Raw genomic sequence first — 12,418 nt, 5'->3', positions numbered from 1 at the left:
CGTAATTTCAGCAATGATGTCATGAGCGCGTGTATTCAAGCGAAATTCCATTGCGTCATTCGGGTTTGCGGCCTTGCTGTCCGTCAGCCCTCCCAGGTGGTACTACTATAGTCATCCACGAACCGTTGTCCGCCGTTGCTTTGTTTTTGAGCGTATTTGCACCTGGCTTGTTTTCGTTACTGTAAAAAGTGATCGTCTCGTGAAACCTGGGGTATCCTCGACAAACAGGGTCACGTAAGACAACGCCGCTTACGCCAATCGGCCAGTGTCCTGTAAGACCACTTCAAAGCGGCGGAGTGCTGTGCACCTAAAACAAGCATAGTGCGCCCAGTATCAACAGCAGTGCGCATCGGTACTTCTATGCTTACGTGTGTTTTCGTAACTTCCATTGTTTATTGCACCATTCTTACTGGTGTAAAATGAATATGCATTACACTTAAGCGCAAATAGTTCGTTCCTAAAGCCTATAAGCCGTGCCTAATTTGCGTTTGCTTTTTCCGTCCTCGGCCAATCGCACAGCTGGGCTCATATGACATCATAGGTTCTGTTGCGGGAAATGAGCTAGTGGGTCGCATGGCCATTCCGTTTTTTCCTAATTATGTAGCGTATTTAAGTGAAGTGTGCGTTAACAGTGGTGGCGTTACGATTCTAACGAGGCAAATCTCTCGAATGAATCGAACTTGTGTTTTGTCCTCATGACTCCTTTCACTAGGATCGTGATTGCTCGGCTGCCTTCTGGCCGTCATGTCTTAACACACTCCTACTGAGAAACATTTTTCGGCAAAAGTGGTTTCCTCCTCGGTTGCCACCTGGACATTAATGAGCGTTACAAGTGTGTAAGCAGTGCCGACAACCTGATAAAAGCAGACTTGAATTTTGAGTTGTAAACTTTCCATGTAATGTGAGTGGTGGTGGCACAATGCACTTCTGACAGATGTAACAGCAATAGCTATGCTGATGTAACAGCAACAGCTATACCGTCGCTCATAAATATAAAGCTCTGGTTTGGTTTGTCAATCAAACACTGCTGATTGCACTTGGCAGTTGCATGGTCAATTGCGATAATGCAGCTTTATGCCGTATTTATTGTTTAAACTCGGTGAGTGGTATGTTGAGGATGGCCCTCACACCCACTGTTGTACCCAGCTGTTTGAGGTGAAACAATTATCGTTTTCAGCATAACTGTTAAGAGTGGAATGCTGTCTCGGCTAGTGCTTGGTGCGAAGCTGGATCATTCTTGCTTGCCCAAGACCACTTGTCAAAGCCTGCTTAGCCACCACGATATCATTACAGTGAAAAACTCATTTATTTACAAAGGGATGGCGAGCCAAGATGGCGGACTGGGCTACCAGCCAGCTTCATCGTCTTCCTCCTCAGTATTGTAAAGTGACATCTTTCTCGCTAGTGTCAAAATTTAAGGCAGCCAATATCGCAAGGCCCTGGAGGCCATAACATTTCCCCCATCGAAGATGCAGCCCTCTCTGCAAGTCAGTGAGTGTCACGTGGTTCAAAGTGTTTCAAGCAAGGTATGCGAGCCACTTGAATTCTGCGACTACGCTGTCCTCAAGCAGTAAGCTGAACATGACATAGTTCGGACAACTAAGTCAGTCAAGGACCACGAATGGGCTGACTTAATGTGACAGCAGCTTTTTGCACAGTCGATGCTGTCGCTGAGGTGTCCAGAGCCAAACCAGGTCTCCCCACGAGTATGAATTTCCTGATGTCAGCTGTTGTAGCGGAGTTTCGAGCGGTCTTGTGACGGCAGTATGTGGAGACTAGTGAGTTTCCGAGCTTCTTCAGCAACGCAGAGGGTGTTTGATAGGCTGGCCTCATCGTGAAAAAAGGGGAAGATGGTGGTGAGGTAGTTGGGGGAACACGTGCGTCAACTGGGTAGAATGGGCTATAACCCATTGTCTCATGCTTGGCACTGTGGTAAGCAAGGGTAATAAACGGCAAGATGTAGTCCCAGTTGCGGTCAGAAGCAACAGGCATGACATTCATGCTAGTGAGTGTCCGGATGGTCCGCTCAGTGAGACCGTTTGTTTGTTTGTGATATGGCACTAAATGGCAGAATTGAGAATCACAGATGAAGTAGCTCTTTAACGACGTCAGCAGTGAACTGGCGCCCACAGTCACTGATGAGGACATGAGGTGGGCCATGTTGAAGTATACCATACCTGCGAGGTTTCCCGAATTGTCCGGGAGACTCCTGAATTTTGGTGGTTTTGTACGATTGTACGGCCAAAACGAAAATCTCCCGAATACACACCCGTGTCAGGCCAAACCTTTCTCCCAGTTTGGACACATTGCACCGGAGCTACCCGACAGTCTAATACAATCCTACAGCGATTGACATCGTGATAAGTGAGGAGGTTAAAAAGCGTAGTCAAGCTGCTTAGTTAACACAGAAACGCGAAATGTGAGAGGCAGTTCAGTATGGTAAAGAAAAATTGCACCCAGTTCCGAGCACCCATCCTACCGGCGAGCGGCCGTAACACGTTCCACTCTGCGCAATGAACGTTTTTTCATCATCATCATGTCTAACACAACCCTCAGCCACGTTCTTTTGGCGAGGAGTCACAGGTACGAACATTGTTACGCTCTACAGTATTACCAGGACTTCCTGAAAAAGGTGGCGTCAGCCCCACCAAAGATTTAGCATCTGACCAGTGGTGCATACCTCATTAGTTGTTTGGACGAAGCAGTGTAAATAATTGCACTCTGCTGCTACTAATCCCTTAGCCTCCTCCCCTTCCCCTGTCAGAGCTCCCTAATGCCATCTCGGAGAACCTGGCAGGTATGAGTATACGGCGACTGAGAATGAAGTTCGTCACTTTGGCAGCTGTTGTAGATGACAATGCAGCTGTCTCATTATGGCTTGAAAGGTAGTCGATGCACACGATCATCCAATGGTTCCCATTCTTTGACCGAGGTAAAGGGACCATCAAATCTATGCCCACTTTTTAAACTGGTAAAGGGGGAGGGAAATTCGCAGGGTGGAGTCTTCCCGGCTGAGCAGTCGTGGGGCATTTGTTGCGTTGACACTGGGGGCAACTCGCCACGTACAGCTCGGTCGACTGTCACATTTTCGGGCAAAAATAATGCTGTTGTGTGCGGTGAAGAGTGCATGCACAGTACCGATGCCCAGCTATGGCGTAGTCGTGCATAGCATGAATTACAGAAGAACAATTTTTCTCGCACCACTAGGAGGTGCAAGGATCCCGTCAGCGAGTAGCTCTTCTTGTGTTGCAGGCCATTGTGAACACAGGAGGATTGGGTCTGACCATACAGCAGTAAACACTGCTTTTACTGAACCCAACCCAAACGTTTTCCAGCATGTCGAACCTGAACTGTAACTAAACAAAAAAGAGAATAGCATTTACTGGCTCACGACAAAGGAGTCAGAACATTTGTTGTTGGTAATCCGCAGTAAATGTCATTCGGTGCCCTCAATCTGGCAATCACCCATGCACTTTTCCCCCGCAGACCAATCACAACACTACAAGCCCGCTATCTATGGTCGCTAATTGTCACATTTGTGGTCTTAGTTCTTGTGTGTCACTTAAACATGAAGCCGGATGAAGTCTTGAATAGCCATACACACATTTGCTTCTCCTAAACAAGTGCAGTATATTTTTTCCCCATTGCTTAAGTTTTTGTTGTTGATCTGTGGTAAAGAATGTAACAGGTTATCTGCTGTTCCACTACGTACTTTTTTAGCTTGCCTAGATCAGTCCTGAGAATTGGTTATATCTTGTGAGGAAAATAAGGTATACAAAGAAGGTAGCACTAGCAGGAAAATATCCCCGGTTTGCCTGCAGTGTATACTGCACATCCCATTCCGGCTTTCCTGTGGGCAAAACATGTAGAAAGCAAGCTTCTACTGTTGGCATCACTGTGCGACAGATATAAACACGAAGCTGCCTCCCCATACTGAATTCAGATGTCATTCAAATAGCTTCAACTTCCACAACTGAGCTAATTATCAAGTGTTTTCATCACAAGAGATTCTGTCAGAGAAGTACCTATTTGAAAAGAGCTACAGTTATGTCCAGTGATAAGCTAAAACAGCTTGCTTCTGCATTGAAATTATTTGCCCCGAAAGTGATGAAACTAGGCCATCAGTTTGAATGGTTTGATTGTTAGCTGTACACCACAACATATAGGCCTGTGATTTTCCCCAAAAATAGTACCCTGGGGTAAACTTGTATGTGCACATAGCACTGTTACTAGTAGTGATGCCACAGGTTACCTCCACTTTGCCCTGTAAGTGTATGTCAATGGACAAAAATTTTGTTTCGCTTAAATGTGTTAAAGTGTGCACACCTATATGTTGTGTAAGTGACAGGGGAAGAAGTTCGAGGACACTGAAGCATTTCTTATGGGTTTGGAATGCAAAAGCACTAGTGTCCCATTGCACGCATGGTTTTCTCCACAAGCAGCTGTTGGAACTTCTTGCCGAGACTGGCCTATACACTATTCTGTAGGTCATGAAGCCGCTTGCATCCCCCCACTTTCCTTTTTTTATCCCTATGTTACTTTGATGCCCTTTGGCAAAATTGTGCAATAAATAAATAAGAAGAATGCCACAGAGTGTTCCTTCAAGTGGGTATGTTCACATCACAGCCAATAGAAACTGGTGAATTCACTGTAAATTTTAACAGCACCTTTCATCATCAGTCGCCAGTCCCACTCTGTCGGTATGTGAGAATTTGGTTTGTTATGAGAGTAAGGGAATTGGCCATGGGCTTCTAACAGCGGTCATTGTCATTGTCACCTTTTGAGAGAGAGAGAGAGAGTAAATGTTTATTGAAAGGGAGAAGAGGCCGGCCTGAGGAACTGTACTTGGGCCTGCTATTTCCCATTGGGGGAATGGAACTGGGGACAAAAAGAGAACGGAATGAATATAGAAGGTATGAGGAATGACAGTGAAATCGACAAATGAACTGTGTACAAGCAGTACAACCAATAAACGCCTCATGTACAATGGGACGCTGAATCAGATTATTACGGTCCACTTTTCACCATAAAATTATCCTCCATAAAAAAAATGAAACGTTATTCTGCAGTCAAATTTTGTAGCAACCTTAAGCCGAGAATCCACAGAGGAGTCGCTAAGAAATATAAGCAGGGCTTTAACGGCTAGGCTTTGTTTCCTGTTCCCAGCGCACGTGCCCAAAATCTTTTGTTCGGACAGAAGGCGAGTGTCCGCTGCCTCAAGGATCTTTCGCTCACTAGAGTACTTTGGACAAGCGCTAAGCAAATGTTCGATAGTTTCAGGACAACCACACAGAAGGCAGTCCGGGCAGTCGTCGCGTCCGATTGTGTGGAGACTTTTAGGTCAATGCTACTCCAAGACTCAGCCGGTGTAGCAATGTCTCTTGACTTCTGCGAAGCCGAGGAGCGCGAGTGAGCTAGAACTTTTGCTCTGGATCGAGCCTGTGAAGCCGTTCATGTCGATTCTGCAGGCCAAACGAATGCAAGGCTGTAGCTTGTTTACGTGCTCGGTAGAGTATCGTGTTAGCATCTTGCCGTGTGGTGGGTATAGCCAAGAGAGTTCCATTGTGGTGTGTCTGCTGGGCTTCTGCATCTGCCAATGGGTTTGTGAGAATTATGGGTGGGTATGTGAAGTTGCAGCCAAATGCGATTTGGTGAAACAGCCAATTGGTTCTGATGACAGCTGTAGTCGTTGCTGGCTAATCCACCTGAGTTGGTATGTCGTCATGCCAATATTCATTTTACCCTGTCGTTACTACCGTAATGTCGACCCTCTTTACGTACCAAGCAATGTCGAAATCACTGTACATTGAGCTCATGTACCAGTTGTCCGTGTTTTCTAAGTAGAAAGCCACAACGCATTCACAAGGCCCACCTTCACCTGGAACCATAAAACACACTGGCGACGGGGATGCGTACTGGGATCGCATTTTAGACGTGTGTATTATTCCCATCCAATACCGGATTTTAATAAAAAAAATCTGAGAGCTGACACTATAGCTGATTAGCGATCGCAGTGACATAGTTTGTCTCGGGTGATAGATAGAAGTTAATCTGGCATAAAGCATGTACAGACCTACAGATGTGCATTTAATGTTGAGTTTAAGTACAAGGAAAAACAACCTTTGTCAGCCTGCAACCTTCAGTTGTTAAAATTTTGGGAAATATGAAAGCCTCAAATTGTTAAGTTGAATGAAAAGGAGTAGAACTTACACTAATTGTTGTCTTGAAAAGTGTTTTTGCTCCTCCTGCTAGTTTCTACCTCTAATTTTATGCGTGGTGAACAAAACTTCATGTGAAGTTCATTTCAATAGCCAACACAACACGCCCCTTCACCATGTGTGTAATCATTTCCTTAGCCGGTGCAGTATTGCATTCTGGGTCAATTTTTCTGCTTGGAACTTCTGATTATGCTAGGTGGCAAGTTGAAGGTGAATGTGTGTGAGTTTGTGTTGTGGGTGCCCAAGAGTTTTTGTGAGGGTGTAAAGGTGGGCAGGTGAAGGGCCGTTTTGTAGGCTTTCCATTTTAAGGAAACACATTGGTTCCAAAAACATCTTTTTTTTTTTGCTTTCCAACCAATTATGATAAAACTTCACAGGCTTGTTCAGTTTTTTTAGCTGATTTCAAATATCTAATTAGTTTTGATGTGAGGCAACTAGTTTCTGTGTTAATTAAAAAAATTCCTTGATTGTTTTTGAGAACAGTAGAAAAAAAAACTATTCAACAAAAGATTGCCAGCAAGACATGAATAGATACCAGAAGTTGTAGAGAATGAAACATGGGAAGCAGTTTTTTTGTTTTGCAATCACATACAAGTTTACACCAATTCTAACGTCTAGGTTTGAACTACTACTGCTAACCAATTAAAAATAATGCTAATTAAACAACTACTGAAACACAAAATGCAAAATCTGCTTCCCATATCGCATGGTTTACACATTCAGCTTCACAGTGCGAAAGAAATTATCATTTCTAGCTGCACTACATGCTGGGATGTACTATTGGCGTCAAATGAAACTCGAACATGAAAATATGAACCAGAACGTGCAAAATTGAAAAGTACTGTTCGTAGAGTTCAATTAATGGCTTGCTATTGGTATGTTTTGAAATCCACTTTTTCCAACTTTGTTTTTGTAACTAAGCGACGCGTCATTTTAACTTGCATGGAAAGAAATCGCGCTATTTGTGTGTTCAGGTTCATATTTGTTCGCATTTCATTTGACGCCGATAGTACCTCTCGAGAATTTTGTATCTGCGATACCAATCGAGGCAAAAAAGTGTGGAAATATGAGAAAATAATTACTTCTTTATTAAAATCCAGCCTCTATGGCTTTTATAAGCCGGTGGCACTGTTCCACATATGGAATTCTTGGAGGAAAAACTGAAATTCAAGAGAAGTGATACCTAAAAAAAATTCTTTTTTGGGGAATTTTTTGGTCCCAAAGACCCATGTGCCCCCTTAACATCAAATTTTCTTAATTCAGGCAGTTCGACTGGAGTATAAGTCATCCTGTATGTGATACGACTAAGCAGCAGGGCCTGTTTGAGCTTGCTTGCAAGATTCATCCTCTCTGAGTACTGCGTGTTGGTGTCTTAGACGTTGAGTGAGACAAGTAAGTTGCGAACGTGCTTTAGTGAGTTGGAGGCTAAGGGCAGCACTCGGGCCATCATGATGCAAAGGAACGCCAAGATTACACAGAACAGAAACTTGGGGGGTAGGAGTGTCTTGAATCGCCAGAGTAGAATTTGATGGGGTTTCGGCAGGTCTTTCTCGCATGCGTAAGCGAAGCATCAGTAGTCCAGACTTCTCGGCTTGGCAGCGTAGCCCTTTTGGTATGAGATACGTGTTGATTCTATCTATAGCTTGCTGTAGGGTGTCGTGTCGGCCTCCAACTGACATTGAATTGTCCACAGTATGATGCCGGCATAGAGAGTGTAATGAAGGTCTGCGATTTGGTGAAGTCTTATGGGTGAGTGGAGTAATTAGCATTGCAAAAGAGAGGTGATGTAACGGAGCCTCCAGAATTTTTTCTTCGCCTTTTTTGGCTGTAACAGCACGCGTTGGGCGAACAGTCCAGTACAAAAGCCAAATATGGCATAGGGATACTGTCCGCTTGTTCAAGGTGCGTGATTTGTGTACATACCCAGTGTTCAAATGTTTTGCCAACAGAAGAGGTACAGGCGTAGTACTTGGAGGTTTGTGGATCTTCGGTATGAGGGTGATATCTGCTCGTCCACTGTGCAGGCAATTCAAACAGTGCTTGTGCGGGCTGTTGAGTTAAATAACAAAGCTGTTTTTCTTTGTAATGAATTCCTTGCTCTGGCTTGTATTTTTTTTTGTGCACTTTCATCCTTTCATGCTCTTCCATTATCTTTTTTGGACCCAATCCTCCCCCAAAATGAAATCCTGGATACGTAACTGGTGGGTGAATGATGTTGCACTAAGAGATGTTTTTTTTGCACCCCCATGCTCACATGTCTTTCCCTTTGTGCTCCCATACCACTATAAACTTGTAGTCCCTGTTTCGCAAACAATGCTGGGTGCATTTCTGGAATTCCAACCTTCAAAGGCCGTCATCAGTGGTACAACTGACAGCTGGGCATTTGGGCACATGTGGACATTAAATTTGGGTTTTGCTGAATTTATTTCGAGTGTTCTATTATCCTTCTCTGTCACTGAAGTTTTCTGAAATATGCCCAATTAGCAATTAGCTCATGATATTTTGCAGCATTAAATTCACTTCAAGTAAATCCTATGGCTAGTTTAGAAAATTTAGAACTCCGATCGGTCTGGCGGAGGAGAAAATAACTTTATTCGGTCGAAAGGGGAAGTCTATTCAGACCTGTGGCGTTCTAGGCGACAGCCAAGATGCCTTGGCTCCTGGCGATGTCTTCCTTCGGATGGCCCACTGTTGGATTTCAGGCTTTTCGCTGTGCAGCACTGTTTCCCATTGCTCCTTACTAGTGATAATAAATGTTCCTTTCGAATTTTCGAACCCATGTCTCTGTATACTGGGGCGTTCCCATAGCATGCGAGCCAAGGTCGCAAGCTTAGGCCAGTTTTTTACATCCAGCGTTGTGTATTTCCAAATGGAAGGGCCAGTAGAGCCTTGGGTTAGGATAAGTGATCATCTAAAGACGTCTACACGCCACTTCTTGCTTCTTGGTGAGTGACGGGTCAGCAGCCGGGTGGCTTTGTCTTTCCCCTTTGTAGTGAACAAGCACGTCTCGGCAAGTACAGACGCGATCCTTCGAGTTGTCTGTGGAATGTGCGCTGGCGCTTTCGGTGGGTGAGATCTCGAGCAGCCTCGTTGGCCCGTTCGTTGCCTTGTAGTGCCACATGTGTGGGGGTCTGGTGTTTTGGTTCGTCTCGTGGCGGGTAAAGATCCTGCGCCTTCCGCTGGAAATTCTTCCTATTGCAGATCGCTTGATGGGAATCGCTAATCATTTTCCGCACTTGGGTAGCTGCTATATAGGGCTAGGGCAAAGGCCAGTCCTTCGTCCTCCTTCGGGTGTTTGGGTGGAGCAGGGGTCAAGAACTTTGCTCGAGCAGTCGGTAGCGGCTGAAACCATAGCTCCACGTGGCTGTGTCAATACAAACAACGTGCGGATTTCCTCAAGTTCCTGGGCTCACAGCTGTCTCCGCAGGGGTGGAGATGTTGTCGCCGACGGTCTTCTCATATAAAATGCGCAGGCTGTCTAATAGGTGTCTGCTCGCGGCTATCTTGGTGAGGTGCTCTAGGTGCGCAGTGTGTTGCACGGCTTGCACCTTGATTTGTTCTTCGAAAGTGTTGCGCGCACCCAACGCGTCATATTTCTCGTTTGGAGCGTACATGGGTATTCCTAGGGCTTAGTCATGCTTATTTCTTGATGAGGCTGCTTGGTTTGCAGTCATTTTAAAATATTTACGGAATTGTGGAGTTGTTAGGGGTTTGTGTGAGGGAGAGGCTGGAAGATGGGTACTTGTTGTTAAGGGGGGGATATGGCGATCCACCCGCCCCAGTTGACGGAATATTGCTTCACTACAGTTCGCAAACTGGGGTCACTTCAAATCTAAGCTGAATAAACTTGCGCAAGCGCTGTTGGGTAATGAAATTGTAGGTTTAAAACTATATTATGACCCTTGATCTAAATTCCTGCGGAGGCTAAATAAATGATGGGAAGCGGCAGCGTCCCGCGGTGTCCTACGGCTACGGGTCGAATATGACAAGCGGGAGGTCGGCGGGGGAGCGCGGGCGATGCTACGATATGAACTAGACACTTCTAGCTTCACTGTACTATCAGATCCGTTCGCCCCAAACGAGATCCGCGGCTTGTTTGGTTTTAATAATCAGTATCCTGAGTAGCTACCTAGCGATGATAAATAAGGGTATCTAAACAAATGGCGTAAACATGCACAAGAAAACCGCGGTATGTACGTGCGTTGCTTAAAATCAGCTGCCGACAGTTTTTACCTACGATTGCCTTTGTGCAGTCGCGCGGGCGCCGGCTGGCAGCTTGTTATGTAGCTTTGTGCTTTACACAAATATTGACGCCCAGGTGCAACATACGACGCGGGGCGCTGCGCGTTTCTCGCGCAAGCACGACCATTGCCCAGGTCAGGTTAGTTTTTCCAGACTGCTCTCACACTACTGAAGTTCGCGTAAATCCATATCGCGGCCTCTCAACGCCGACAGTACACAACAAACGTCTTCGAATCGAGCACGCATTAATAAAAAAAAATTAAAAGCATTGCACGCACGTCATTGGACTCGCCGGCCAATAAGATGGCTCTAGCGGCGCCGGAGTGCGCGGTGTGCCGGAGAGACCGTTTAAAAACCTTCCGCCATCCGCCGGGCGTTCCGGCCACCGGAATGATTTTGGCCGGAACGGAACGACCTCGCCGGAGGTACCGTTTATAGGCCTTTATTCAGTCTTCGCGACACTCTCGTTTTTTGCTTTCTTTCACTGTTCGGCATTTCCATCGTTCACTCGGTTACGACGACGACGCAGCTCAGCCCAGAGACGGCCGCCAAAGGGCTACGCCCTAAAAAGGGCATTTCCGCAGGGGCAAACCGCAAGCCGTTTTGCATTGCGCAATGTCCCCGCGCAGAAGCCCCTGTTCAGTCAAACAGAATGCTCGGCCACGCGATTCGCCGCACTTGCACACGGCGCTCCTCCTATTGGTCATTCTGGAACATTGTGGCGAAGACTCAGAGTGTAGGGCGTGTTCTCCAAGCGATCCGCGGGTTGTCAAGTCGTCGGCGTAGAGTGCGTGTTGTATGTCGGGGATACGGTGGACGAGGAGAGCCATAACATGACGAGGTTGAAGAGGAGGGGCGACGTGAGGGGTCATGTCGGGCAAGCGCGGACGCGGAAGAAGGCAGGCCGACTGGGGCCGAGGCCGAGAGTAACGGTGTGGTTAGGAAAATGTCAACCTATTCATGCGTACGTCGAACGCAGCGAGTAGATTTAAGGCCTTCGAGAATTGCCTCGCAGGAGATATAGTCCGAGGACCCTAGTGAAATTAATTCGTCAAACATGAAGCTACTAGGCAGCAGCCACGTCCTATTACGTAAAGAGGGATCCTGCGTTTTTTAAAGACGATACCTTTCTTGGGCTACTAAAACGCAGAAAGTTTGGCCTGTCTGTCTGTCTGTCTGTCTGCCTGTCTGTCTGTCTGTCTGTCTGTCTGTCTGTCTGTCTGTCTGTCTGTCTGTCTGTCTGTCTGTCTGTCTGTCTGTCTGTCTGTCTGTCTGTGACTCGATTCAGCCACCCTGCCAAAGTGAAACAGAATCTGAGCTGTAGTCTTGTATACTCACATACTTGTTAACATTGTTGAACAAGAACAAGATTGCGCAAATATAAGGGAGAAAATCAATACATAAGTGATATTTGCAGTGTTCCTTTATTGAAAAATTTAAGGTTGCTTGGTTTTTGCGATGGCAAATGAAATACTACTTCACCGGCAGAAAGCCGTCGCCTGCTATTGCCAGCGCTACCTCCTGCTGGCATTTAAGAAATCAAACGGCAACAGCAACAAAAGGTTCCACTAGATATGTTCCACGTTCCGCTTGGAACGCTCGTGCAGTAGGGCAACGTGGTTCTATAAATGTTGTAGTGGGGTGCCTCAGTTCCTGCGCGTCTCCGCCGTACAGCAGCGCTGGCATTGAGACACCCGACTTGGAGCAGTGGAACGCGATAAATTTAAATTGACTTGGGCAAACCTCTAGCGTGTTATCTTGGGAGGAACGAGACGGGAGAGGAACAGCATAAGAGGTGAGCGGGAAAGAGAAGGGAGGCATTTACTTGGCAGGGGCAGTATAGTCTTTCGGCGACATTTGCAGCCGAAGGAGCAGATACGCGGCCATCTTGTTTTTTTTTTTTTTTAGTGTCCTTTTTCTATTTTCTAGCATACTTCTTTGGCCGCAAAGGCCCAGTT

At 46.1% G+C, this 12,418-nt stretch overlaps 1 protein-coding gene across 5 annotated transcripts in view; it reads left to right on the top strand.

Moving 5' to 3' along the window:
* LOC144162534 (uncharacterized) overlaps positions 1-12,418 on the top strand; it is a 584,817-nt gene that overhangs the window by 312,151 nt on the left and 260,248 nt on the right. The gene's annotated exons all lie outside the window — the stretch shown is intronic.

The sequence above is a fragment of the Haemaphysalis longicornis genome, unplaced genomic scaffold (genome assembly GCF_048455015.1).
Source record: "Haemaphysalis longicornis isolate Haplotype H1 unplaced genomic scaffold, Haemaphysalis longicornis Haplotype H1 scaffold_12, whole genome shotgun sequence".
NCBI classification, from domain to species: domain Eukaryota; kingdom Metazoa; phylum Arthropoda; class Arachnida; order Ixodida; family Ixodidae; genus Haemaphysalis; species Haemaphysalis longicornis.
The sequence above is the reverse complement of the archived record's forward strand: the minus strand, read 5'-3'. Positions and strand labels throughout refer to the sequence as shown.